The sequence below is a fragment of the Microtus oregoni genome, unplaced genomic scaffold (assembly GCF_018167655.1).
Source record: "Microtus oregoni isolate MIOR12 unplaced genomic scaffold, Mior012 000057F_ref0000458, whole genome shotgun sequence".
NCBI lineage: Eukaryota > Metazoa > Chordata > Mammalia > Rodentia > Cricetidae > Microtus > Microtus oregoni.
Genome location: NW_024543833.1, coordinates 1,720,001 through 1,746,255, shown reverse-complemented (window position 1 = coordinate 1,746,255; position 26,255 = coordinate 1,720,001). Strand labels below are relative to the sequence as shown.

At 46.3% G+C, this 26,255-nt stretch overlaps 1 protein-coding gene across 2 annotated transcripts in view; it reads left to right on the top strand.

Moving 5' to 3' along the window:
• Positions 1-26,255, top strand: part of Dym (dymeclin) — a 262,580-nt gene that overhangs the window by 235,766 nt on the left and 559 nt on the right. The gene's annotated exons all lie outside the window — the stretch shown is intronic.

The following is a 26,255-nucleotide window of genomic DNA, read 5'->3' as shown; positions in this document are numbered from 1 at the left end:
AAAAGTAGGAAATGATTTATGTAGTCTAGAAGTAGAACGGCGTGGCAGTTTTTCTTAATATGTCTTCCAGACTCAAAGTTAAAAGCATAATATTTTTCATATGATTGCAACTGTGCTCATTTATGTTTAGAAGCATGTACTCACATAAGAGGAAGAACATTCCCCGGAATGCAAATGTTTCCCGGGAATAGAAAGCTAAGGGCGGTTGTTTGTATGTTTGTTTGGCTTTGCTTTATTAAATGTTTCTCAGTGTCATTGTCGTCAGTGGTGCCCTGCTAGCACACACAGAGCAGTGCCTGCCCGACATCAGCACAGGAAAGTCTGTGCTAACAAGCTGTGAAGTGTGATCTGTGCTGTAGAATAGAGCAGAAAATAATAGTCGTGTCCTCCACTAGAAAGAACACGTCACAAAATAGTTTCTCTATAAAACAGAACAAATGGCCTTTGCTCCCTTCAGCCTCCCAACTCACAACCTCAATCACAGCAGTAAAGGTCTTGAATTCTTAGTTAGTGGAAGCTGATGCATTCCGTAGCCACCTCGCCCCATGCTCCGCCCCAGCCCCATCACAGGGTGGATGAGACACCACTCTGTCTTTTGTTACTCATTTCCTTTGTTAGCTTCCGGGGGAGGGGGGGGGGCTCCAGAATGTGTGCTCTGCTCTGGACCTCACTGGTTCTGTGTCTCAGTCAGTACATCACACAGTACCCGCATTTACTTGTCTCTGTATGGACATATTTGCTCATTTTATCATGTCTGTGTGACCCTATCCTTATCCTTGCATGAAATATGGAGAAAGGGGGATGAGAAGACTCCATGGGTAACCTGATCACTGTTTAAAGTGTGAAAACTTGACCTCAGATCTCCAGTACCACCTAAAAAACCAGTCGTTGAACTGAGCACATACTATAATCCCAGCGCAGGATTGGGAAGGCAGAGGCAGGAGGATCCCTCGGATGAGGGTTACCAGCCAGCTATTGTAGCTGAGCCAGGGAGCTCCAGGTTCAGCGATAGACCCTGTCTCAAAAAATAAGGTAGAGCCAGCAAGATGCCTGAGCAGGTAAAGGCGCTTGCCAGCAAGCCTGACACCTGACCTTGATTCTCAGAGCTCACGTAGTGGAAAGAGAAAGCCAGCTCTTCCAAGCTGTCTTCTGACCTCTACATGTGCACACACATGTGGTGTGTGCGCACATGCGTGCATGTGTGTGTGTTATATGTGTGTATGTAAATGTGTAAATGTAAAAAGTAATTTTAAATGACCAGGTAGTGATAGAAGACACATGATGTCTACCTCTGGCGTGTGCATGCATGTCCATGGACACATGCACCCACACAGATGCATCACACACACACACACACAGACCTGGAAAGAAGTATAAGGGACAATGGTTGGAGTAAAGGAATATCTCACACGGAGTCATGGGAAAACAGCTTTTGCATTCTAACTTGTCTGCAGCCAGTGTCACCTCCTCCATAGGACCCCATCCTTTGGCCCTCAGGGGGATGGTACTGGACTTAACAAAAGTCAAACCCAAAAGGAAAGGAAAGATACTGAGAGGGACTTTCCATGACTCCTGTTGACCAGTGACTGTTCTTGCGTGTCCAGATCCTACAGTCTAATGTCTGTCTTCCCCAGCAAGGAGACAGAAATCAAAGCCAGGTCCCAGTCTGGGTTGCTGCTGGTGAGGACATGAAGAGTCTTGCCTGGCTGCCTGCCCCGTGGCTCATCACAGCCTCTCCTCGGGAGCCTTGAGCCCAGCTCCATCAGAGTTGTGGCAGCCTCAGCCTTGCCCCCTTGGTCCTCCACACCTCTCCCTCTCTCCCCATCTGGCTTCTGAGTTTGAGACAGTCTGGAAGCAGACACATCCAGAAGGAACAGAAGACGCTTGAGTTCTCCTGGAATTCCTTATATAAAAAGCTCGTGTGCTTTGCAGAATATTTACAAGGAGCAGGTCTGGACATTAATTAGAAGTCTCAGATTTGCCTTTGGCTATTAAACTCAGTAGTCATTGTAGCAGCTCCACAGAGCGCTGCTGATCGCCCGCTTCAGGTTGTGAAACTGCCTAAGCCTGCTACAAGAAGTCAGTCCCATTTTTAAGTTGAGCCTGTTAGTTTTTCTGGTTTTACTCCTTTTCTAAATTTATGGTACCATGCACAATTAATATATTTATGTCTGTTACCAAAGTTTGAGGTGGCTCATCAGAGTGATGCTCAGAAGTTTATTTTCGCTCTTTGTCCTACACCAGCAGAGCTGTAGTATGGTAGTGAGCGTCCCCAGCTCACGTGACTGGATAGGATGGCGTCGCCGATGAGCTGTGAATAGCCTGGAAACATCCTGGTTCTTTGATTTTTTTCCTTTTTGTTATCAAATTATTTATCCTTAATAAAGTAGATTTAAGCCAGGCGGTGGTGGCCCGCACCTTTAATCCCAGCTTTAGGAAGGTAGAGACAGGCAAGGCCAGCCTGGTTTACAAAGTGAGTTCCAGGACAGTCAAGGCTACACAGAGAAACTGGCTTGGAAAGCCTGACTCCCTAGGTCTGGACTTGTAGTCTGCCCTTCTCGGTGTCACAAAGAGTATAAAATAGAAATAAAAAGAATGCAGTTTGTGGTCCCAAAGCCATAGAAGAGAAAATGGATTACGTGGTTACAGAGGAAGCTTCGGGCCCACTATTATCCCTTCTCCTCTGCTTTGTGCGTCATTTAGAGCCGCTTTGCCCTTGTGGACTGCCAGTGTGCATCCTTGGTGCTGTGGGTCCTGCGGGGTGTGGTGGGTGCTGCCGGCTACTGTAGGGTGTGGGGGGTGCTGCAGAGTGCTGTGGGCTACTATGGAGTGCTGGGGTTGCTGCAGAGTGTAATTGCCAACAGGAGATTAATCAGCTCCAGGCCTCCCCACACCAGCCAAGTCCACAAGATTCAGAAGTTGTTGTCTTTATTTTTTATAATTAAGGGCCTGAAGCCATTATTTCAAACTTTTCCCTCTCTCTACCTTTCTGTGTTCATTTGACTGTTTTATGGGTTGTAAGCAAGCCTACATAGAGTGCATGTGTTAAATCTGAGAGCTTAGCCTTTGACAGAAAGTTACTCCAATTGAGACTATATATATATTGGTTTTTCAAAACAGGGTTTCTCTGTGGTCAGCATATTTTTAAGTGTATGCTTTTACCAGTTCTTAATTAATATGAAAATGTTCTTTATTTTCTTAAGTGTAAGTACAACATGTAGAACTATATTTATGACAATTGATTTTTAGTTTGCTTAAACCCAAAGATACTCATTTTCAGCATCAAATATAAAGGTCTCCTCGTTAAGGAGGCTGTTCGTGTTTTAGATCAGTGTGTTTCAATACTTTATGGTACTTTCTAATCCTTAGAACTCCCTCAGACTGTCTGTGTTTTTAATCTTATGAAGCTGGCTATTTGTTTTCATACATTGTGTTTCTCCAGCTCTAAATCTAAACTGAATGCTCAGGCTGTTTCATTTGAGGCTGGATGAGGGGGATTAAGTTAAAATGATGAAGACATTAAGCCTGTCCTTCTAATGTCATTTTAACAGGCTTGTGTTTGCAGCCCTGCAGGTTAAAAAGCCTTGTCTAATGGACGGGACACCTATGACAGTGTCCTTTCTTGAGGGACCGCATGTTGGTGGAGCCCTGGCTCTCCTGCTCCATCAGAGATACACGGAGCCTGACTGCTTCCTGTTCAGTGGGCTGTCTGGCCCCTCAGTGATAAGCAGAGACACACTGGCTCCTTGAAGGAAGCTTTTAGTAGAGTTCCCAAACTCACTGGCCAGCTTTCTCCTGTGGACCATTTATTTATCAGGAAATGAAATTGGTTACAGCGTTTCTCACATTGCCAAGCCTCTCTGACAAAATCTAGTTTCTTCCAGAGTTCAGGAGAAGCATTAACTCTTTCTTGGTACTCAGAACTTCTGGCCTCTGTCCCTGGAAAGCAGCATCAGGTGGCGGTTGGTGGTGGGTAGGGGTGCAAAGCCGAGCACAAGTCCAGGGGACTCCATTCATAGCCCAAAAGATGACCTCTGGGGGATGGGATTTCACTTCATATAAACATAATCCTCTTTCAGAATAAAGTGTCATTTTCACAAGACTGATTTTTCCCTTCCAAAAATGAAAACTTTGAACAATGACACAAATCACCTTATTGTCAGCAGAGCTTGCTAACTTAGACCAGTGAGCATTTCTTAACTTGGTGAGACTAGAAGAAGCAGAAAAAACGAGCCTGTGTGGTTGTAGGGCAAAGAAACTACTTGGGTGAGTGAAGGTTAAGTTACTACAAAGTGTATAATCTAGTTCATATGTTTAAGGAGGAACTAGGCTAAATTATCCAAAATATTCTGACGCATGGAATCGTTTCACTTTGGGAGGCAGCATTGGTGGCGCATGGCATGCCGTCGTAGGCTAGCCTGTTCAGTGCCGTCCCCAGCTCCAGCTCCTGTGTTTGGAATTAGCAGGCCCAGAGGTAACACACAGTGTGCATGTGGCAGTCATTAAGACTGTGGAAGTGGTTGCTGGCTAATTGATAACAGTAGCAGCTAGAGACAGCCTTATTTAATTTTCAATAGTCCCTATGACAGGACGCTATAAATGGGTCCCTTTGTAGTCTTGCTGTTATTGTCCTTGTCTGTGTGTCATTAAATGTGTGAGAGTTAATATGTGCACTTGATAAAATTTAGCAGTGAATTTCTTTGACTCTCTTTCCTCCTTTGGAGACGCTTTTCATTTGATGTTATCCTTGGTTATCTTGGACCCCAAAGTAAGTAGACAGCTCCTATCAGTGTAGCCTACTACCCTTGTCTGCCGTGGCTTCTATTAGCTACAAATGTGCTTATGGTCATAAAACCAATGCTTAGCCTGTGCCCACTGGTGCCTTTGTTCATATCTGAGCCCTGAAGAGGCATACTGGTTCCATAAAGGGTGAATGAATGTGTCATTCTCTCTTTTCGTCACTGGGAGATAAGCTTTTGTGAACTTGAATTGCATTTAGATCAGTGTGTCTATGGTTTCAATTGCTATCTCATAATGTTACACAGGCTAAAGTGGGCGGTTACCTTTTCTGAAGGATGATCTTATTTTTCTCCATTCCATTTTCATATGTTTATAGCAAAAGATCATATTTTTGGAAATGGAAGCAGTCTTTTATTAATGACAGGCATTAGAGGAATTTCTCTAATGGAAATGTTCAAAGAATGTATCTACTTCCTTTTTGTGTTCCTTATAACCTCCCAGTCTCAGCAGCGGTGTGCATCCGGCATTCTCCTGTTGACACAGATGGCGGCGGATGGGCACTGAAGCTTTGCCTGCGTGGCTGCTGCCCCGCACTCTCATCCTCCTCTGTGCAGTCTGCGTGTGGGTGACTTCTCGCTAGCGTTTTAGTCCTTTGTGCGTGTTCTCCACCTTCTACCATCTAGACTCTCAGCCTTAGTGCTCCTGGCTGAAGAGAGAATCCATGGTTTTTCAGATGCAAACACTGTATCTATGAGGAACCATATGGGCTCTCCATCTTCCTATTTATTTACCATTTTCACACCGTCCTTCTCAGACCCCTGAGCCCTTGAGTAAATATCTCCAACAGCCGGTAACTAATGTCCCTTCTTTTACAAAGCTACTATTTGCAGTAGGGATTTCCTTGCCTTTCGATTGTTCAGCTAGTACTGATGGAGCCACCGCTGCCTGCGCCACACTCTGCTAACACTGGTGTTTTAAAGGACCCTTCTGCTCAGGGGGGGCTGCCTTCTAAAGGAGCAGTCAGAGAAACAGCTGTCCTTTTTTTCACGCAGGAGGAATCTTCAGCTACTTAGGGGGTGTAAATGGCAAGAGGGCTCCAGAAGCCAAGGAAGGAAGCTGCTGCGCTAAGTGCTTTGGATACCTTGATTGAGCAAAATGGGAAAGGGTTGTGGGGTGGCTGCAGACCTACAACCACCAGCATAGAACGTGAGCGAAGTGGAAGGCCTAGAGGACGCTGAGGGAGAAAACACGAATCAGGGCTCCCCAAGTTGAGCGGTCCAGTTGAGCTGTGCACCCCTCACTCCACGTCAGTTTTCCCTGTTTCCCGCCTAACCTCCTGGTGCACCTCGGGAACCCCTTGACTCCAGCTTCTGGCTCCTCTTGCCTGCCAGCTTGACTTTTTAGAACAAAGGCAGATTCTAAACAGTCGAAACAGAAAGGGACATGAGCCTCTCGCTGCAGCCTGACACTCCTCTCCCAAGACGTGGTTTTAACAAGCTTAGCCATCTGGTTCCCAAGTCCATAAGAGATTAGAAGGCACAACTTAAAAGGACTGCTCCAAGTTAGCATGTGAGCAGCAGTGGAAATTGAGGGCCACTTGTCCTCATTAGCTGTGGAAGGACAGAAAACAACACATCTGACTGCTCCTTTCCCTGTCTCTTAAGAACTTTTACAAGTCTGCAGAGGTCATGACCCTGAAGAAAAGTTGGGGCAGTCCCAGGACCTGGTGTTCTCTTGAGAAATGTAATGCCCCTTGTCCAGGCCAGCAAGGGAAGTACCTAAACCCAGAGGTGGCACAAGGCCCTGGCCTGCCTTCCGGGACACATGAATTACTCAGAGACTTTCTTTTGTGGTAAATTTGCTTGCTTTTTTATTTGGGAAAGAATCATAGCAAGATTATCCTGCTTGCTTTAAAATATGATTTCATTTCTAGTAGTTTGCAGTTTACTTGCATTTTCATGAGCATGTTAATAACTCTGCCAGGACTTAGTTAGCGCATTTGAACCACACAGCGCCCCACACAGACAGGTGAATATGTCAGTAGTGTGGTTTAAAGAAGCCCGAGCCAGGCTTTGAAGATCATAACCAGCTTACTGTCCTTTTGTTTTGTTTGCTTTACCCATTTGCTCACTATACATTCTGTTATCGGTATTTTTATTGAAAACTTGTCTTTGTGGATTTTCCCTTTCCTAGTGTCTTTAAGATTCCTTTACGTGCATCTTTAATGAAAAGATTTGTCAGTTCCGTGCAGGCGTGCTCATGGGAAGTGTGTGGGGTGGGACATGTGGAGTCACAAAGGTAGTTTAGGATGTGTTCCTTGCATTCCCTCCTAGAGAGGAAACTGAATTGCCCATTCTTGTCAGTCTGTGAGGACTGCATGGGATTTTTACATCTTACAAACTGCTAAGTATCAACACATTCACATGTTTTTGGTTGTTTTCGTCTGTACATCCCTCACTTCCAGCTGCACAGACTAATAAAAAAAAAGAAGGAGGAGGAGGAGGAGGAGGAGGATGTTGGATATTGTGGCTTTTTCAAAGAAGCAACATTGGCTAGTGTCCTTTCTCCAGCCTCCAGCTTAGTCTGTAGGAAGTGCTGTTGTTTAAAGCAAGCCACAGAGGACTCAGGCCTCAACTTCTTTGGTTCTTAAAGAAGTAGACAGAGGCTCAGCAGTTAAGAGCACTCATTGCTCTTACAGAGGATCTGGGTTCAGTTCCCAGCACCATGTGGTGGCTCACAGTCATCAGTAACTCTAGTTTCAGAGGATCCATCACCATCTTGTGGCCTTCACAGGCAACATGCACATAAGGCATAGACATACATGCAGGCAAAGCAACTGTACACATTAAGTAAATGATTTTTTGAAAGAATCCTGTCCTTAGCGGCATTAGTTTGAATAGTAAGAGAAGACAAATGCTTGAGCCATCCACTTCAATTCTTTTATGGATAGGAAAATGAGAATTGACTGACAGAGGTCACAAGCTCAGCAGGGACCAATGCAGGTCCAGACTTCAAGATATATTCATTCTCTCTCTCTCTCTCTCTCTCTCTCTCTCTCTCTCTCTCTCTCTCTGTTTGTTTGAGACTGGGTTTCTCTGAGTTAATAGCCTGGCTGTCCTGGAACTGGCTCTGTAGCCCAGGCTGACCTTGAACTCACAGACGTTCACCTGCCTCTGCTTCCAGAGTGCTGGGATTAAAGGTGTGTGCCACTAGCACCCTGCTTAGGATTCTTTACTGTTTGTAATAACCCATGCTCTGCTGGACTTCTTTGTGCTCAGGGACACAATGACACTTCTCTGTCTGATGTTCTATCCAAATCTGCCTCCAGAAAGCTAGATAGCCCCTCTTATTAATGATCAGCCCCTCGAGCTCTGACGGTTGACATTCATGATGTGTCTGTTCATTCAGAGTCCTTCTCTGGCCCACTCCCTCAGACTGGCAGTGTCAGAGGGCAGAGTGGCCTGTCCCTCTGAGGTGTGGTCCTGGAGGCTCAGTGTTCTAGAACCCTGCCTGTTTCTCCTTTGTATGTGTGTCTGTGACAGTGTTTAACTACTGGCCATTCGAGAGTCAGTTCTGCTCCTAAATGTGGTGAGGGGACATAACTCTTAGCCCTCCCCGCTCCTCAAATGTGGCTGTACCTTCATTGGCCTTTTTTTTCCCCCTCGGGCCCTATGATTCTCATGAGGGCCAATAAAAGTTTGCCTTCCATTTGAGGTGGCCACACTTCACCCCATACCTTCCCATGGTGCACTGCTGCAGTCCCCAAGACCCTGGTCCGATCTTCCAAAGCAGATCAGCCACTGAGTATCTTTCCTTGTTGGTGAATTCATTCGCTATTTTATTCTGGAATCATAGCAAAGTTAGCATGCTTCCTTTAAAATATGCTTTATTTATAATAGTTTAGAGTTCGCTTGTGTTTTCATGAGCATATCAGTAAATACATCTTACCCAGGGTTTGCTGCTGCCCTGCTGCCTCTGCCAAGCTGCTTACCCATATGTCCCTGGAGCCTGTCCATTGCCTTCTTATCTCCCCAACACCCACCATGGAACCCTGTATACAGTAGGCACACACTGTGTGCCTCTTCAATCTCATAGGATAAGCAGGTACAGTCTTCAGTAAAGTAAAGAAGGTCATCTGCTAAAATTTGATGATAGTAGCCACAAGGTAGACCTTGGCAGTATTCATAAAGAGCTGGATATGGGATTGGGAGCAGGGATAGGAAAAGGAGTATAGCCAAGAGTAGTGTGTGCCTATGAGCCTGGCTGGGGAGGCTGAGGTAGCAGGGCTGCAGGTCAGAGGCCAGCTTGGCTTACATAGTGAATTCTAGCCCAGGGTAGGCTACATATTTAGATCCTGTGAAAATAAATAAATAAAACCATTCAAGTTTGGTGATGCAAGCCTTTAATCTCAGCACTCTGGAGGCAGAAGAGGCAAGTTTCTGTGAGTTCAAAGACAGCTAGAGCAACATAATAGATCAAAATAAATAAAAATATAGACAATACAGAGGTATGGTGTGGTCATCAAAAACACTTTTAGAAAATTTAAAAGATTCCAAATTACAGACTCTTGGCATATCTCTTAAAGCTGAACACATGAACAAGGGGGTCCCCTTTATCTACTGAGGTCTTGTTTTCCACAGTTTCAGTTGACGACAGTCAACCATGTCTGGATACATTAAATGAAAAGCTCTGTAAATAAACAGCTGGTAGTTTTAACTGCACATAGTTCCACACAGTGCAGTCATAGGCTGTCCGTCTCCCTTCTGCCCTGATGAGTGATGTGAATATCCAGTGTTTCCACACTGCACGGCACCCACCTGCTGATCACACTCATTGGATTGAGTTTTTAGAGGGATGTAGTGCTTCTTTATTGACTGTAGAGTTTTAAAAAAGATTGAGAGGTGAGAGTGGGGTATCCCTAATGACTCTGTTTAATGTAAAGCAGGGAGGGGCAAAGAGTAGAGAGCAACAGAAAGTGAAGGCAAAAATATTATTAACTATGTAAATTCTCTCATTTCATTTTCATCTAAAGGTCAAATTATCTCACCAATCTTTTCTCTGTACTGTCAAGTGATTTATGTCTACCCCCCCCACACACACACACACACCACCCTCAGAACTAAAGAAAGATATCACCGCTCTTGCTATAGTTGAATAAAAGGGATATGTTAATCATATTTTAAAACATTTCTCCAACAAATAGTATAGTACATTTTTGTTGAATTGTAAAGAATGTACTAAACATTTTTCGGTTTTTTTGTTTTGTTTTGTTTTGTTTTTTAAGAAAGATGAGCTGGGCAGTGGTGGTGCACACCTTTAATCCCACCATTCAGGAGGCAGGCAGATCTCTGGGATCTCTGTGAGTTTGAGGTCGGCCTGGTCTACAGAGCGAGTTCCAGGACAGGCTCCAAATTTACAGAGAAACCCTGTCTCAAAAGAGAGAGAGAGAGAGAGAGAGAGAGAGAGAGAGAGAGAGAGAAAGAGAAAGAGAAAGAGATGAGTTAGACAAGGTCATAATAAATGCAATTAAAGGTCTTGAGGGGATGTTTGCTTGATTTAGTTGTGCTTCTTGGTTTTGCTATGTGATCTTTAAGCCAAGCTCTTCTCCAACTCTTCCTGTAGCTAAGAGCGGCCTTGAGCTGATCTTCTAGTTAGTTATGTGTATGTGGTGGAAGTGTGGTGTATGGGTGTAGACATAGCATGTGTGTGCAGGTAAGTGAATCAGCCCTCATGAGTGAGCTCTCCTTCCACTGTGGTCCTAAGGGTGGAACTCAGGCCATTAGCTTGGCAGCATAAGCCCTTACCCCCTAAGCCATCACAAACTTCATTACTGATCCCCCCCAAAAAAATAAATAAATAAATAAATACTATAAGCAAAGCTTGTGATTTGTCTGTGAATAGTTTGAAATGGTTTTGCTTTTCACTTACATCCTGATCTAGCAATAAACTAACAAAACAAGTAATTTCTAAGTGTATCTTGAACAGTTTGTTACTTTCAGAATTGAGAATATAAACCAGGCATGGTGATGAGAGGACGCCGCTAGCTTAAGTCACACAAGTAAAAAGTTTGAGACAATCATTTGTCTGGAGCTTACTTTCCCCTGAGGATACTCTGGTGAAGGGGCAAGTTAATCACTACGTGACGATTGCACATGAACTAGTTCTGTGATCTGCCACAGAGGAACTGGATGGCGGGGCTGTGTTGACAAGTGAGATAAACTGGAGTCTTGACTGGGGATCGGACGTGTTCAGGGTGCAGATGCTGAAGCCTGGCGGTCCCGTTGACTCGTTAAGATCACAGCGCTCTTGCTGCAGACTGCGGAGTCCTCCCTCTCAGTCTAGCTAGTTTGGTTTTCAAGTTGGTTTTAATCAAATAGCTCATAACTGAAAATTAAGAGTGCCCTCAGAAAGTGGGTGTGGCATTCTCTCCTGTTGCTCTCTTGAGGAAACAGAAGGCTGCTGTGACAGCCCCCTACAGTGAGTGTTTCCAGAACTGTTCTCCGGCTACTGTGTGTTTAGTCAGAAGACAGTTCCCTCCTTCCAGAGTTGTGAGTTTGAGGGGCTAGAGTGGAGGAACCATTCTGGATAGCTGGAATCTCAGAGGTTTCCACTGCTAGTGAATGGCCCATAAAAATCCTATTCTTTGTTCCCCCTCCCTTTCTAATGCTGGGCATTGAACCCAGGGTCTTGAACATGCCGGGCAAACAGCTGCACAAGACACATTCTACTTGAATCAGAATGTGTATTACCAGTCTCAAATCTTTCCAGCATACTACTTTTATAGGACTAGAAGTTGTTCTGATTAAATTTTATATAATTTGTATAATAAGAGTCTATATAGGCTTATAAATTATGAATTTGATTCAGAAGTAAAATCATTTAAAACCTAGCCTTTGAGATTGGCCACTTAGTGTCTCATTTCTATAAAGTTAGATTAGTGCTGTGTGTGGTAGCATGTACTTTAAAAATCCTGGCACTCAGGAGGCAGAGGCAGGTGACTCTCTGCAAGTTTGAGGCCAGCCTGATCTACAAAGTGAGTTCCAGGACAGCCAGGGCTATATAATAAAGAGATTCTGTCTTCAAAATAAATAAATAAAATCAAACAAACAGGACAACTTTCTAGCCCAGTTTTTCAACAGTTGAGGATAGGGTAGGAAATGTCCTGCTCATCCTCCTAATCCAGCTTTGCTCTTCACAACCTGTGCTGGTGGGCCAATGGGACATTGTAGAGCTTCTTCCTTGGAAGAGTGAGTGCGTGTGTCTGGGTGTCTGGGTGTGTAATGTGCCTAGTGCATGCTTGTTCTCTTAGTGTCACCTTTGTCCTAACAGTGGGGGTACTTTGGGGCAAGTCTTGTTTATTAGGCTTCCACTTACTCTGGCTTTGCCCCAGGAAGGAGGAGGTGAGAGCATTACCATTGGTAGCAGAGGCCGTGTAGGTCCACATGGGAAGGCCCTGAGTGGACATTCTGATGCCTTCTTTCTCACATTAAGTCTGAATGGCTTTCTGGGTCCATCATAAACTCAAGCCCCATTTCTAGAGTGGAGTCGGTTTCTGCGCTGGAGCTTTTCATGCCTCTGTGCCACATGCAAGGGAAGGAGACACATTGCCATGCATGGGGGCTAGGCTTGGCTGCGAGCTAGAATGGAGCTCTCTGGTTAGGGTGCTTTATGCCTCTTGCCCCAAAACTCTTGAGGCTTCTGCGTTTCCTGAGACCTGTGAGGGTGGTGAGTGTGCTGGTTTCCCATGAGGCAGGAAGGAGCAACCCCGCCTGGCCTGTGTGGGCCCCAGGCCTGGGGACTGATGAGGAAGTTGTTACCAGTAGGCCCGGGGTGGTAAACACGCAGAAAGGTCATCTTGGGTGACAAGGATTCTGTGCTTGTTCCTAAGCCATTGTTACTGGGTCTAATGTTTACAGAGCTGATGAGCTAAGATTAAAGTGCAGAACTAAGAAACTGCATTAGAAAAGCCGACTGAGACTTTCAGACCATCCTTTTTCTCCTGCTTGAAAATGGAATTAAGGTTTGACAAGTCTTCAGAACACTGGTGCCCCTTCAGGCCCCTGAAGTCAGCTATACTGACCCATTCCCAGAGCTGACCTGGCTGCAGAAACCACAGCTGAGAGATAAAGACACATTAGAACCGATCCCATGGTAGAAATGGGATTCTACTTCTCTTCTTTGTTCCTGGGGGGGGGGGGGGGGGGGACGACAAGTCACGAAGCTCAGCACCTGACCTCTGCAGAGGCAACTCAAGTATCTGTCTGCACCTGCAGGTCCCTGCCACATCTCCCTTCCCCTTTCTAGGCTCCTTGTTCTTCTCCCTTCTTGGTTCTCTGCCCTTTCCCTCTGTCTGGACCATGACACTCATCCCTTGAGCCTTCCAGTCACAGTCCCGCTGCTTCATGGCCCTGGATGTGGCCTAGGCTTGGGCTTTCTTCACGCTGCCCTTCTTCATACTCCACCCAGGGCGCTGCTGGCTGCAGCCTCCGTGTGGTCTGCCTCTGCTCTGTTCTCTGTTATTCCTGTCTGTCTTGTCCTCCTGTCCCCTTCTATGTTCAGTTCCTACCCTCATTTACACGCACCCTCATTTGCCGCCACTCAAAGCCTGTATAATTTCTCCCTTCTCAGGCCCCGAAAGGCCTCACCACCACTGCCTCGCCTTTTGTTGTTTGGTTGTTCATTTGTTTGTTTAGGATCTCGTGTAGCCTCAAACTTGTTGTATAGTTATGAGGCTGGCCTTGACTCCTGAACCGCCTGCCTCTACCTCCCAAGTGCTGGGATTACAGGCGCTTACTACCAGGCTCGTACTGTCTTTTGGGGGTTGTGTTGGCCGTCTTCTGGCCACACCTGGTACAGAGGCTCTGTCAGCTCCGTCACAGCAGTCACCATGACATTTCCTGATGCCTTTCGGCTCATCCCCTCACCACCCTGTGCGGGGAATTCTGAACCTGTTCTTACCTGGATATGCTTCTGAATAATCCTCTCTACCCTCAGAGACTTCCTGATAATGCCCTCTTCTTTGGGACTGTCCCAGAGTCACTGTAGATGGGTGGAGGCAGACATGAGCGTGAAGTGCACAGAAGACCTGGGGTTTCTCTGGGAAGAGGCTGGTGGTTGTGCCCGGGAGAGGTAGCAAGCATAGCTGAGAGGTCACATGCAGCCACCTGTGGAGACCCTCGCATGCAAAGGATCAGAGTTGGCTCCTAGTATGTGATACCTGTGAGGTGCTTGTCACATTAAAGCCACCAAGAAAATGGTGCACTCACAGAGGTCAGAGACTGTTTCATAAATGCTTTTATAGTACAAAGGGTCACCCTGTAATTTAATTTATTCTCACCAGTTTGATAATACTCAGATGAAACTTATAATGCCCAGAATTGGCACCAAAACAATTCAGAAGAAAGAGATTGAGGCAAATGAAACAAGAGCTAATGGCTGGCGCTGGCAGTGGGCACACAGAGTTCACCAAACTGTCCTCTCTACTTTTGTGTCTGCAGGTGTTTGTCCCAGGTAGGATGTTTGGCCTGCAGTCTTTCTGAGCAAATCTTCAGTGTACAGACCCCTCCCCCCGAGCAGCAAACTGTAGTGTATCTGCATCCTCAGCTCTCTCTGCCACTGAGCTCCAACCACCAGAAGAGCCAGCAAGTAATCACGAAAACCCACCTGTTAGCCACATGACAAAGAAATACATAGATTAATATATAGTTATATAGCAGTTATAATCAGCACAGAGAAGGATGCATCTTTAGCCACCTTTTGTCCTGTTCTACTAAGCACAGCACTGGAAACTGCTCGGAAACAACAGAATTGATATCTCCAGGCTCTGGGAGCCGGAAATCTAAGACCGAGGCCCTGGAAGATTTTCTGTCTAGTCTCCCCTCCTAACTGTGGAAGGAAGTAGCTAGCTAGCTCTCTGGGGTCTCTTTTACTAAGTCAATAATCCCACTCATGGTCCCTCATGACCTCACCCCCTTGTGATTCACCTTGTGAGGAGGAGTCAGGTGCAGTCCCTGTCCTTGTAAGAAGGAGCTCCTGGCTTGTGTACTACAGCGTCCTTCTTTGCTCAGTAGAATCCAAGGACTTGTAGATGTGTCCACAGGGGAACTCCCCCAGAGAACCCAGGCTTTAGAGCAGTGTTTTCAAGGCCTTGATGCCGAGCAGTCATCTATTCTCCTCTGGGGACTCAGGATTTTTGCCTTGGTTTTTGTTGGTTTTGTTTGAGGGGAGGGAGGTTATTTGGTTGTATTTTTGTTTGTTTTGTTTTGTTTGTTTTGTTTTGTTTGTTTTGTTTTTAATTTGGATAGAACAGAATCTTGAGTTTTATAATAAAAAGTGTATTCTGTATTCTTTGCTATAAATAAATCCAAATAAAAGGATCTTTTATAGTTTGCATCCTGGATCCATTTCTAAAATATAGAAAGTTAATTGTTTAAACTCAGAATTTCCTTTTTGAGAGATCCTTTGAGATGTGATTATTCTCAAGGTAAATTCCAATTTTGTTTCATTTTCATGCTTGCAGCGTATAAGCAATTGAATTATCCATGGTTGTTCCCTAAACATAGAGGAGATAAGCGAAGCCTCTGTCCCCATTGACAGATGGGGATTCAGAGCCAGGAAGCCTGTGCTGTAAACCATGGCTCCTTGTGCTTTGGAAACGACTGCTGGCCTTCACATGCCGCATCTGCAGGTGTTCCGCTTACTTAAAGTAAATAACGATGGAGCCCAAAGCAGGAGGAGAGAGCTCTTACAGACAGAGCTTCTTGGGGCCTTCTGTAGCACCGTGTAGTCTATACTGCTAGTCTGCCTATAGAAACCACTTCAGTATCCCGGCCAGTCTACAGCCTCGTTCCCCCTCACTGCTTAGAGCAGGCCTCATCCGCTGCAGAGGTTCGCGAACTGTCGAGGTGATGCTGTGTGTCTGACTTTGGTACTGTCAGAGCCTGCTAGAAATTCATGGGGCCTGGATGTCCCTCCATTCCCAGCCTAGATGGCAGTGGTGCTGGCCATAAGTCTGCGCTTCCTCATCAGTATATTTATTCTAGTTTCAAATAATTGGTAAGTACGACAGTTGCTATAGAGAGCGTCCAGTGCCAGCTCTCTATCTTTTGCCACCCCAGTCTATCTCAGCTGGTGAAACAAAACAGGGCAGATATCAGTGTTATGCCTGGCACAGCTTCAGCTTCCAGACTGTAGGCATGTCACAGTTGCTTGCAAGCCCCTGGCCCTGAGTGGATATTTGGTATTACACACCTCGGCTCCCTGTCCTCAGCATCCATAGCTACTGTAGAGACAGTTAAAACACCAAGGTGTCCAGCTCCTTGTCTGGCTGCCATTCTGCAGCTATGCCCGTAGACTGTGTGCTCATCTGTGATGCTGTGGCCACAGATACTGGCCGTCCTCCCAGCGTGTGCCTGCTCTCTGACATCATCCCAGTGTCACCACCGCTTTGCTACCTAACGCATACACTTCCATGACACTGCCTCTGTCTTGTTCTCATTCATAAAAATGTATGATGTGAAAATACTTAATGCCCTTCATTAACAATTAGAGATTGAGGGCTGGAGAGATGGCTCAGAGGTTAAGAGCACTGATTGCTCTTCCAGAGGTCCTGAGTTCAATTCCCAGCAACCACATGGTGGCTCACAACCATCTATAATGAGATCTGGTGCCCTCTTCTGGCATACAAACATACATTGCAGGAATGTTGTATACATAATAAATAAATAAATCTTTAAAAAAAAAAAAACAATTAGAGATTGAGTGGATCTGTACCGTCAGCTAAGTCTTTAACCCGCTCTGAAACCAGCTCAGATCCCTGGGTTTGGATATGATGGCCAGTTTTTACAGTTAGCCAGAGGGGGGATGCCTAAAGTGCCAACCACCCGGGAGGGCTGAGAAGATGGCCCAACACAAAATCCTAAACTTAAGAATTGTAAACTTTTTTTTTAATTTGATTTGTAGTTCTCCAGGTTGAACTTTGTAGATGACAAGCTCATGTCACAATGTCAATGGTTGGATGCACCTGGCTCAGCTTTTTGGTCCAGGAAAGGAGAAAGCAGGAATTGTGAATGGGAAAGGAAGGAACAGGCTTTGTAGACGGGAGATCATGCTACTTCCGCTGTCCTCGGGTTTTTGCAATTACTTTCCTTGGTGGCATCCGGCTGGTGTCTGGATCGTATTTGATCTGTGATGGCATCTCCTTCCCTGCTTATCATCCTGTCTTCAATGCTTTGAAAACAGTCGGCAGTATTAGCAGTATGACGGTGGTCACAGTCTCTTTGGTTGTTCTGTAACAGTGCTGGGGTAAAGGACTCCAAGAGCCTTTGGTGTTCTTTGATTCTTTGGGTGACTGCTTTGTTTCAGGAAGACAGGAGCAGAGGTGACAGCTAACTTGCTGGGGTGTTTAGGGAACCCCTCAGGAGTTGTGTATCCACCGAGCCTTGCTGTCTGCCTTGCAGGCCCAGCCCAGTCGATGATGCGGAACACTGACTTTAGTCCTTGTGGCTTTGAAAGTATAAACAAACCACGTGATGTGCTTTGAATTCAGAGATGACTTGTGTTGCGTAACCATGTGTTACCAGGCAGGGAAGCCACGGGTCTAGTTCAGCCTCCATGGTCACTGGGAAACCCATCCATGGGAAGCACAGAGGTGGAGTTTCTTTCTCCTTTGTGCCATAAAATTTGTGGACTCGGAACTATGTGTGGTGACTCATACATGTAATCCCAGTACTGGGAGGCTAAGACAAGAGGGTTGCCAGAAGTTCAAGGCCTACCCTGAGATACACACTGAATTCCAGAGCAATCCAGGCTACATAGTGAAACCTATATCAGCCTTCCCATCCACCCCAATCCAAAAAAATATGAATTTAGGGCTGTGGGTCCTTCACAGAGCTTGCTTGACATTCACTACTACACACACACAGGGTTTCAGTCTGATTCCCTTTCTGTGTACTGAAGAAGGCAGCTTAGCAGCCACAAAGCTTTCCACATACTGCCCGGAGCAGGCGGTTCCTCTGTGAGCAGAGGAGAGTCCTCTGCTGAGAAGGGCACCAATGAGTGCTGACCACGCCTGGCTCCCCCCTTGCTAAGGAATAACCAAGGCAGGTTTGCTAACAGTGACAGGTTCCTGTGGAAGCCTAGGGACCATCAAATTTGCTTGCAGCTTAAATCCAAAGAATGTTCAGAGACACTAACTCCCTAGAAGGCACAGACGTCTTATCTCAGGCTGTCTTTGCTGGAATTCCCTTTCCACATACCTCTGCAACGGACGTGGCAAAGGCTCGAGGTCACCGCTGAGTCTCCTGCCTGTCCTTGTCCCGTCATCCTCTGCATCTCCCTGTACACACTTCTCAAATATGGCAAAGATCCTTATTTTTCATTAAATTAACTAAATATGATACAGAACCCGCTTCTAATTCTTCACCCATCTCCCTCGTTCACAAATTAGTCTGGAAAAAATTACCGTGAAGATGAATGATTGCAGATAAGCAGTTCAAGCTTACATTCGAGGCCACGCATTGCCTTCTTTACCCCACAGTGCAACCTGAACAAGAGTCTGATAAAGAACTCGCTGAAAACGGAATTTTTCATTTTATACATGGTACTACACTCTAGCCCCTCACCCCATGACGAGTATATATGTGAGAGGTTCACTTGCTTTACCATATTGATAACTATGTGAGATACAACATCCATACCATGGCCTATGTATGTCTGAGGGCAGACTGAAGTACCTCCGAGTTGCAAACAGCACAGCTCATTTCTCCTTGGGGCCGTGGACTTCATAAAGCTCATTTGTCCCAGAAAACTCTGGACTACTGTTCCACTAGCTCATCCAAAAGTTCTTCTTTGTAAATGATTTTATTGTGTGTATCTGGGTGTTTGCCTGCATGTCTGTCCGTGCACCACTTGCGTGCCTGGTCCCTGTGGAGGCCGGAAGAGGGCATCAGATCCCTTAGAACTGGAGCTGTCAATGATTGTGAGCAGCCACCTGGATGGTGGGAACCAAACCTGGGTTCTCTGCAAGAGCAAGCATTTTTATTTTATTTTATATATCACTCTCTGACCTGTTACGCCTCTGGCCATGCTCTTGCATACTAAGGGGCACATCTGTTAGGCATGGGGGGGGGGGGGGCGGTTCTGGTGTTGTAGTCAGATCGCACATACGCTGCAAGCCCACTACTTCCATCCAAGCATCTGCCTCCCTTCTGTGATAGCTCCCCTCAGAAGGGAAGGGCACAGTTCTAGTTGTCCCTGAATCCCCTCCGGGCCAGCTTGTAGCAAAAGTTTTACAGACAGTTCTCTGCTGTGTACCTGACCTGCTGCTGGCCACACCACACCAGCCAGTTTCCCCCTACCCCTTCCGGCAGAGGGCTTACCCTTTCTGCTCCAGCAATGAGACATTGAGGACTGGAGCCAAAGGAAAGGCCCATCCTTTCCATGGGCCTCTGCAGGGATACTTGCTCCAGGCTTCACATATTGAGCCTCAAGTTGTGGCTAAGCGAGAGGTATGCTCAATACAGTACACTGTGTACATGTATGAAAATGTCGTAAACTAGTAATTGTTTCCTGTAATATTAAAAACTAGTATAATGCATTTCTAAAAAATGAAAGCAATATCAACAACAACAACAAAAATATAGTGATTTGCTGGTCAGTGTGGGGGTGTCAGCTTATATCCTTTACTCTCACTGTCTACTCTCAGAAGTGGTGGAGCCATTTCTGAGCTCCAAGTGGATTATGCCTGCTAGCTGGAAAGCCCCAGCTGGCCCCCTGCATAGCCAACGACTGTATTCCTGGATATGCAGTGTTCTGTGACCTGAGCCACCTGGTTATGGGTTTCATATTTATAGCTTTGTGTTTTCTTTTTGTTTATCTATGTTGTGGTGTTTCGAATGGCTTTTATGTTGGAATACTTGGTCCTCAGTATGGAACTGCATGGGAAGAACTAGGAGGTGTGGCCTTGTTAGAGGAGATGTGTCTCAGGGAGTAGGCATGAGTTTCACAAGACTCATACTCATCCCAGCATGCTCTCTGCCTCCTGCTTTCTGGTTGAGGTGTGAGCTCTCAGCTGTTCTGCTGCCATGGCTTTGCTCTGCTATCATGGACTCCAACCTTCTGGAATCCCGAGTCCAAGTAAACGCTCTCTTTCACAAGTTGCCTTGGCTGTGGTGTTTCAGCACAGCAATAGAAAAGTAACTAAGACAACAGTGTTGTTTTTAGACAGTGTCTGTTTAGATAGTCCAGGATATCCTAGAACTCACTCACTTGGGATCCTTGTGCCTCAGTAACTAAGTACTAGGATTACAAGTATTTGAGGCAACCTGGAGAGCATAGTGAGACCCCTATTACTAACTCAAAGTAAAAGGAGAGGCTGGAGAGATGGCTCAGTGGTTAAGAGCACTGGCTGCTCTTAGAAAGTCCCCAGGTTTGATTCCCCACCCACATGGTGACTCACCACCATTCTTAACTACAGTCCAGGGGACTTGACACCCCCTCTGGTCTCTGCAAGCACCAGGCACGTCCCTGGTGCGCATACATACATGCATGTAAAACACCTAGACATGTAAGATGAGTAAATAATTTATAAAAAATTTTTGAAACAAAAGTAGTAATCACAAATTCCTGAGAAGTAGACACACTTTGTCCCCAGCGCTGCTGCTTAGTGCTTGTCTTCTTTCCGCTGGGGGCTGTGTCTTGACACATCTGCAGCCCGTTCTGTCCTTCCATTAATCACATGGACTGATGGCATCGGTGCCTCCAGGTTTGCCAGTTCACCGTTTCTCCCACCAGATACCCAACCTAGCTCTTCTGGTCCCGGTATTAGGCAGGACCATGGGAGTCTTCAGGTCCCTCCTCTTTCCAGCTCCCCATGCTCTGCTGGCATCTGTGACCCCTCTGGAGTTCGCCCAGGTCTGCACAGAGACTCTCTCTCCTCTGCTGCCCCAAATGCGGTACCCAGATATAGTTGTTGCTCAGTGACAGTGAGAGGAAGGGTGGAAGTTACACTCTGATGTCTGAGGTGGGTGGATGATCCCCACATCTGTAATACAAGCACGGGCTTCACAAGGAACACAGTTTTCTTTGCTGCCCTGTGACAGGCTCATGAAGCCACTTTTCCACTGTCTGAGCGGGCTGCCCACTACAAACCAGCACTGTGGACAGTGGCTTGCTGGTCAGTCCCAGCCCGCCCCAGCTGCCAGCCAGTTTTGGCTGCCTCAGACCCAGTGGCCACCCTTTACTTGTCTACCCTACTTACTGTGTGCAGAAAACTTTCTTCAGTGTTTTGTGTAGCTGTTTGATTGTAAATTGCATTAACTTCTTGGAACCCTGCCAGGTGCTCGCTGGACGTCTGATGCTATCTCTGTAGACTTTAGGTGGAAGTTGGAAGTCTCCACTGAACTTCTGTGGTAATAAAATTATTACAGTTGTACCCTACATCTGCTCGCTGACTTCCTGTGGGTTTTCACCAGATCACATGACTGACAACAGACCCAGGCTGTAGGCTTTTGGTGTGCTTGCTACATCCAAGTCTCTCCGCCAAATCAGACTTCTGCTTTTTCTCTGAGCGGAGCGTCCGGATGTCCCACTGTTGTAGGTTGATTTCACTGGAGCTGATAGATAAAAAAGAAATGTTCCCGGCCCCACTTAAGAGTCTAGTATTACCTCTGGCTCCAAAACTCAAAACAGCAGGGTTGCTGTGAGGAGCTTTGGACTAAGACCAAGCTCCTAGCTTCAGAGGTGGGTTTCTGCCATATCAGGACCATGCCACAGGCCAGGAATCCTGAAGAAAGTATGAAAGCCAAGGCTCCTACCAGAACCACCTGGGCTGAGATAGCCCGCTGCTGTCCTGAGCTGGCCAGGGCCAGGAGAGCTCATGTGCTACCTGGCAACCCCCTTGTCCCTCTCAAACACCTCTCCCTTCCTAGGACACAGTGGTCCTCAGGACACAGTAACCCGAAAGTCACTGGCAGGAGCCACAAGGGGGCCTGGGAAGTGCCAGCGGGGCAGAGTAGAGGAGGAGAAAGTGGAGCTGCGATGGCCTGAGGGTGTCCACTGGCACACGGCTGACCTTTGCAGCTGCCAGGCAGCGTTTGTTGGGGTGTCAGGGATGGAGACGCTCCCCAGTGAGGATGCTGGATGTCCCTCAGCCACACGGGGTGGCATTACTGTTCTCCATAGGCTTGCAGAGGAGTGTACAGGAAAGGGTGCCTTTCTGGGTTTTTGATTTGACTTTCAGACATGACATTTTTGGACTGCATCCTGACAAAATGTGTCCCTGCTGTCTTTAGCTCTAAATAAAACCTCGTGTCTTTCTTTTCCTTGGCTCTTGAGCATCCTAAGACATCTCAGAGAAGCAATGGTCTTAGGGATACCTGTTCAAGTCTCTACCTAACAGACAGGTTGTGGTAATGGGGCTAGGGGCCATGATAATTGTGATGCAGGCCCAGTTTGTGCGTCAGATTGGCTGAATAGCATTTTGAAAAATCTTACCATTTATGCCTGTTATCTGCTCTTTCAGAGTCCTAGGCCAGCCAGGCTTACAAATAACTCGTTTCAGTAGAAGAGACTTTACTTCATGTCACCAGTCTGGAAGACAGTCTCTGTTTGCTTTGCTGTTTGTTCATCAGTCCTTTGTGAACCATGTGACCTGCTGGTGAAGACTTGAAACAAAAAAACAGGAAATAATAATAGCTCACAGTTCAGTCATTCACTCAAGGAGAAAGACAGCAGACACAGAAAAAGGCGCTGTGCTATGGTCTCAGAGCCATGGGTGCTGTGTTTCTATGCAGACTTGTTCCCAGCAGTGGCAGTTGTTCATGGTGTCATGCTGTTCTTCTCTGCCCTCTATTTCCCTGTGACTCTTGGTGCACACTCAGGAGACCACAGCTTGGAAACACTGTCTGTAAAATGATCAGATCATCATCAGCCAGCATTAGCCAGACTAAACCCTGGAAGGTGCTTAGTAATAAGTTCCTAGACCACCGAGTCACTGAACAACAACCTAGTATTGTCTTGTTGGTCTTAGTTAGAGGAACTGGCCTTGAAGGCCAGAATAGGTGAGTGACCTCGGAGAACATAGGTGTCTACTGTGAAGCTAGCTGTATGAAACCTGCACCTGCTTGACTTTACGGTTACAGTGGGGTCAGCAGCCATGGCGAGAAATAGAGAGGTTTAGAGCCCCCACTAGGGCCAGTTGATAGCCAGTCAGAATTGAAAGGAGTTCATAAGTCCTACATTTTATACAAAGTGAGAAACCAAAGTCCCAGGGAAATACCCTGAAGTGCCCAGCTTGCTCTCCTGGTCCTAGCCTGGCCTGTCAGAGAGCAGAAGGCACCCAGGCACCAAAGTTGAAGTAGACTATTGAGGAAACCTCATATTCACCCTAGCTGCAGGTGTTCTGAGGATGGACAGCCCAATCCTTGGTTTGAGAGGCTGCAATGGAAGAGTCCCACATCCTGCCGGCTGTGGTCCCTTTGGCAGGTGACTTAAGCAGACTGTGTGTCACTTCTCTTTCTGTACAGTAGTTTCTCTGAGACCTGTCCCAAAATTATTGTGTAGCTCTGAAGTCCATTCAGCAAGTGTCAGTGATATGCCAGATGCTCAGAAAGTGCCTGGTTTCTGAGACCTGTCATGTGGTTTCATGTGCAATGAATGAACCAAGGACAGCCCTGATGTACCACTGATGGCCGAGATGGCAGTAAGCCACGGGCTGGGGGATGCCACATTTCTCTTCAGTAAGGTGCTCATGGTAAAGGGGGGTGTGTGTGTGTAGACAGAAGTTTCTGTCCTGCCCAATCCCTCAGTGTTCGGTCCCAAATAAACACATAGAGGCTTATATTAATTATAAACTGTTTGGCCTATTGCTCAAACTTACTACTAACTAGCTCTTACAACTTAAATTAACCCATAATTCTTATCTATGTTTAGCCACATGGCTCATACCTTTTCTCAGTATGGCATTCTCATTGTGCTTCCTCTGCATCTGGCTTGCAAGTGCATGTCTCCTTTCCTCTTCCCAGAATTCCCCCAGTCTGGCCACCCTGCCTCTCCTGGTGGCTCCATGACTGGGGAAAAGGCCACAGGCTTTCAGTAGACCCAACTGTTCCTCAGGCTACAGGAAAAGAGACCTCTGGCCCTGGTGGCTTAGTAAATCAGGAATAAAATTCAGGTTAGAAGCCAAGGCTTGATGCTGTGGTACAATGCTAAGTGCTACCTCAGGCAACCAACCTGCCAGCCCAGAGGCCAGGAAGAGTGCCCCAGGGCCCTAGACTATGTACAGGGTCAGCCCAAGTCCAAAGAGGAAGGAACTTGGCCTCTCTGTCCCAGTGGGATGAGGCTCAAGCCAGACTGCAGAGCCAGCTGCTCCCTAGCCAATCATGCCTCCCCCTTTAGCTCAGGGCTCAGGACTTTTTAAAAAATAAAAATAAAAATCACTTTGTTGCTGGGTAGTGGTGGTGCATGCCTTTAATCTCCGCACTCAGTTATGTAAACTATCATATCATCAGCAAATAGTGAGAATTTGACTTTTTTTTTTTTTCTGATTTGTATCCCCTTGATCTCCTTTTGTTATCTTATTGCTCTGGCTAGGACCTCAAGAACTATATTGAATAGGTATGAAGAGTGGACAATCTTGTCTTGTTCCTAATTTTAGTGGGATTGCTGGGAGTTTCTCTCCATTTAGTTTGGTGTTGGCTGTTGGCTTGCTGTAGATTGCCTTAATTATGTTTAGGTATGTTCCTTGTATCCTGCTCTCTTCAAGACCTGTGTCATGAAGGGACGTTGTATTTTGTCAAAAGCTTTTTCAGCATCTAATGAGATGGTCATGTGATTTTTTTTTTTTTACTTTTCAGTTTGTTTATATGGTGGATTAAGTGGTTTTTAAACATAAAGCAAAGAAAAGCCGCCTACAAATCATAATCCCAGAGAACCTAGACAACAATGAGGACCCTAAGAGAGACATACATGGATATAATCTACATGGGAAGTAGAAAAAGACCAGACCTCCTGAGTAATTGGTAGCATGGGGACCTTGGGACAGGGTTTAAGGGGAGGGGAGAGTCAGAGAAGGAAGCAGAGAAAAATGTAGAGCTCAATAAAAATCAATTTTAAAAAGTCCCAGCATTTGGGAGGCAGAGGCAGGCGGATCTCTTGAGTTCGAGGTCAGGCTGGTCTACACAACTAGTTCCAGGGAAGTCATGGCTACACAGAAACCCTATCTTGAAAAGAATTAATTAATAATAAATAAATGAATAAATAAAAATCACTTTCTTGTAAAGAATTTATCACACAACTAAATTAACACAGCCTCTCAAATGAGCACTTGCCCAGACCAAAGTCTCTCTGTCTCTGTGAACTTCATACAGTGAGAAGGCTGGATAGTTTGTTTGTCATTTGTTTTTTGAGACAGGGTTTCTCTGTAACTTTGGAGCCTGTCCTGTCACTCGCTCTGCAGACCAGGCTAACTTTGAACTCACAGAGATCCACCTGCATCTGTCTCCCAAGTGCTGGGATTTAAGGCGTGTGCCACCACCACCCGGCAAGGCTGAGGATTTTTGAGGAAACATTCTCACCTCCAACATGACCACTCCCCAAGACAGGATCTCTCAAGAAGAACCAGGCCTTGACACTGAGCAGAACAAGATGTTTACCATGTCTGCCAGCCAGCAAAGCCCTGCCTCCTTTTACCCCACCTCAGTGAGCTAGCCAGGGTCATTATATTGTTTGCTGTGGCCTCAGGTGTCTTAGTCAGGGTTGTTATTGCTGTAAAGAAACACCATTGTTGAAATAGGAGCGGAGGGGCTGTGTCCCCAGCACCCCGCTGCCCGCTGCCCGCAAGGCTAGCTTTACCCGAAATAATTACACGGAAACTGTATTCTTTTAAGCACTGCTTGGCCCATTAGCTCTAGCCCTTACTGGCTAATTCTGATATCCCGATCAACCCATTTCTAATAAACTGTAGCACCGGTCTTACCAGGAAGATTCTAGCCTATGTCCATCCTGGGTCGGAGCTTCATCGTGTGTGTCTGCCCAGGAGCCGGGAGCATGGCGTCTCTCTGAGGCGTCTGCTCCCGAGAGGAGAGCTGTCAAGTCTGAGCTCACTTCCTCTTCCTCCCAGCATTCTGTTCTGTTTACTCCACCCACCTATGTTCTAAGCTATGAGCCCAAGCAGTTTGTTTATTACTTAGCCAATGAAATCAACAGATTGATATATAACACTCCCACATCACACCATGACCAAAGCAACTTGGAGAGGAAAGGGTTTATTTCACTCAAGGTTCAATATAACAGCTCATCACCAAAAGCAGTGAGGGGAGGAACTCAAGCAGGGAAGGAACTTGGAGGCAGGAGCTGATGTAGAGGCCATGAAGGGTGCTGCTTACTGGCTTACTTCAGCCTGCTTTCCTGTGGAACCCAGGACCACCACCCACAATGACTGGGCCCTCCCCCATTGATCGCTAATTAAGAAATGCCCTACAGCCTGATCTTTCTGGAGCATTTTCTAAGCTGGGGGT